Here is a 3088-nt window from a genome sequence, read left to right on the forward strand (position 1 = left end):
TAATTTTCCATGCTCCAAATCTTCAACACTAGCAAAAGATTTACTACTTAAATTATCATTCTCCACCTCCTCCACATCTTCTGCTATTCCATCATCTATTTGTTCAGTTTGAGATTGTTTAGGAGTAATTTTAATCTGTAACAAATAAGAAATATAACAAGTAAAAAAAGATATTAAACTAAGTGTCCACACCAACAACAGCACAACAGGATAGAATTGGGCATATCAAAGATAAAAGTATAATTATAAGGATTAATAAGAGCTATTCAGAATAATAAACAAAAGTCAAACCTTTAGTGCTTTCCAAGTGGTTGATTTGAGACCTGAAAATGTCCCACTATTTGAATAAATTGTTTCCAAGTGTAGAAACAACATCATAGAAAAAGGAACTAATTAGTATAAAAGACAAGTAAAAAAGACAGCTTTTTCTTGTAGAAAATACTTCAAACAGTTGGCATGCATACCCTGTTCGACAAGAACCTATGATCTGAGGTAAAAAACTAGCATGAAAAACATATAATCAGACAATGAGCATTCAAATTATAAATAAGAACATAACTCATAAGTATATAGGTGTACAACAAATAAAGAAACTAAAAAAAGTGTAAACAAATCTGGAAAAAAAAACCTATGAAGCTGATATGGAGAGAAGGAGAGTGCAGGAAAACTTTCGTTTATCACATTACTTGGCATCAAACTAAAATAAATCTCAGTAAACTTTACTTAAAAGTAGAACTTCCAACACTTCAAACCAAATTTCAAGGAACTAATACTTTAAACAGGGAAGTACAATAGAAAACTGAAAGAAATCGAAGTGGAATTGTGGTATAGATAGGCAATTGAAGGAATTGTAAAAATACGAGTATACGAATCTAGAATATATAATCAATTGAATCTATTGCAAGTATTATTCGAAGCATCAAATTCAGAAAAGAAATCAAAGAGGTTGTCAAGCGCAGTTTTTTGTCCAATTGATGTTTTCCCGCCAATCTCCAAATCGGCGATCCAAACTCCAAATTGGTGATCCCAATTGCAAAATTGGAGATCCCATTGGATCAATTCCGAGCAGTAATAACATGTTCCACCAATCAATTTTTCTAGTTTATAAAAAAATCGATTTATACAAGATTAAAAAAAATCTCTTTAGATCGCTACGTCGCTATAACCCCATAGCGACACATCGTTGCCTCGCCTCGCTAATCGCTATAGCGATCGCTATGATCGCTATTGACAACACTGATTGGACCTCTAATTCGAATCAGTGAAAGCAAAGAAGAACCCAAACTTCTCATGAAAACCTATTTTCAATTCCACTTCATCCATTCTATCAATTTGTGAGCAAATAAATTCTAAAACTAAGGAAACTAGATCAGCTGGAGCTCAAATTTATGGAATCAATTGATGTTCCTCAATAGAGAAACATCATTCAGCAGAAAAGGTATAAAAGAAAAGGGAGAATGGAGAATAAATACCATCATCCAACCTTTTCACCAACTCAGCATGCGTCTCCCCTAATGAAACATTTTGTTCCTCTATTGTCATTTTTGCTTGTGGATACTCAAAAATAACCTGTAGCAACAATTCATATAATTGTATAAAGATAATAACACTTGTCACATTCAAGTCAATGTTGCATCAAAAACTTGTTTAAGTTTGTAAATTGGCATACCTCCCCATACCTGCTTTAAATGAAGAGACAACATGCTTCTCAGTTTCTCCCAATCATGACTGCAGTGTTCGCATATGTGAAATTAATAATACTAATCATAAAATTCATAAAGATACAAATGTTGTTGACTTTGAGAATTGAGATATAAGGATTAGGTTGATAACAAAATTTGAAGCATACCGGAACTTTCCAATGGCTGCAATGACTTTTAATATGCTCCTTATTTCCTCTCCCTCTTCAGCAGTCACTTGCCTCATTTCTATAACCCTGGGGTTTAAAATTCTAAGGCTTATAAGTTGTTTACCACAGTTATAATGTTATGATAAAAAAGTAATAAAACACTCACTAATGGAGATTTAAATTTAAAACATACTATTAAATAAACAGAAACAAAAAATATTTACCGAAATTCTTCTATCATCCATTCTACTATCAAGATTTTCCCAAATTTTATCTGTGATTTGGAGATTTAAATTCTCTTCTGAATTTTTTAGATACCTACACTCTTCTTTCACAAACCTACAAAAACATTATACATACATACATACATATATATATATATATATATATATTATACCATTTAATGTTATTAAAAATTGATTTTCTATCATGTAGTCCAAGAGAGCTCAACTAAATCATGGTCATCTCTCTATAAATAACTGCAACTGAATCATGGTCATCCCTGAAAGCTCACAATCCAAGGGTAAAATGGTAAATAAATGGAAATATGTAAAGTGATAAATATGTAATTTTGATAGAGGAGATTGTGTAGTTTACCTTGAAGGGTAGTAGACTATAACATCTTGCATACTGAAAACAAAAAAATTACATCAAATGTCTCAGATTATAAAATATATAAAAATAAATAAATGGAAAAATTTACCAGTCATCTAATATTTCTGTAACAGGCTCCTCATAAGTTGAATGCTAATAAAGGTGAAATGAAAAGAAATATATAAATATATAATGTTAGTTTTATATAAAAGGATTAAAAAGCTATAAGTGGTTTAATAATTCAGCATGTTGGTTATCTATCAACTGTGTGTGCATAAACAGGGGTAAAAAGGTCATTTGATCATGAAAAGAGAATGGGAATGACGTACATCTTTAGGTCGTGATTTTCTTGAAGGTGGGCTGTGAGTGTGAGGAGCACATGACACCCTACCTTTGCATTCCTCCTGTCAAAATGATCAAACTCATGTCTTGCAGCATCTACACAGACTTCAACAACCTCAGGCAACGATGTTTTTATCAGCCTCAAATTTTCATCAACCTGGAATGGAATAAATTGATATTGGAAGTTAGAAGGAAAGAAAGAAATGTAAAGTCTAATTCAAAGATCAAAGTGACACCCTACCTTTGCATTCCTCCTGTCAAAATGATCCAAAGTATCATACAATAAAGTTGTTGGTTCAGTGC

General features: G+C 31.9%; 1 long non-coding RNA gene across 1 annotated transcript; it reads right to left on the bottom strand.

Moving 5' to 3' along the window:
• Positions 1-2254: 2254 nt before the first annotated feature.
• On the bottom strand, positions 2255-2616 carry LOC128134089 (uncharacterized). The gene is made up of 3 exons (XR_008232410.1): positions 2553-2616; positions 2447-2479; positions 2255-2351 (listed from the first exon to the last, which is right to left on the bottom strand). It is a non-coding gene; the product is annotated as an uncharacterized LOC128134089 (long non-coding RNA).
• Between the last annotated feature and the right edge of the window lie 472 nt (positions 2617-3088).

This window comes from Lactuca sativa, chromosome 5 (assembly GCF_002870075.4).
Source record: "Lactuca sativa cultivar Salinas chromosome 5, Lsat_Salinas_v11, whole genome shotgun sequence".
NCBI classification, from domain to species: domain Eukaryota; kingdom Viridiplantae; phylum Streptophyta; class Magnoliopsida; order Asterales; family Asteraceae; genus Lactuca; species Lactuca sativa.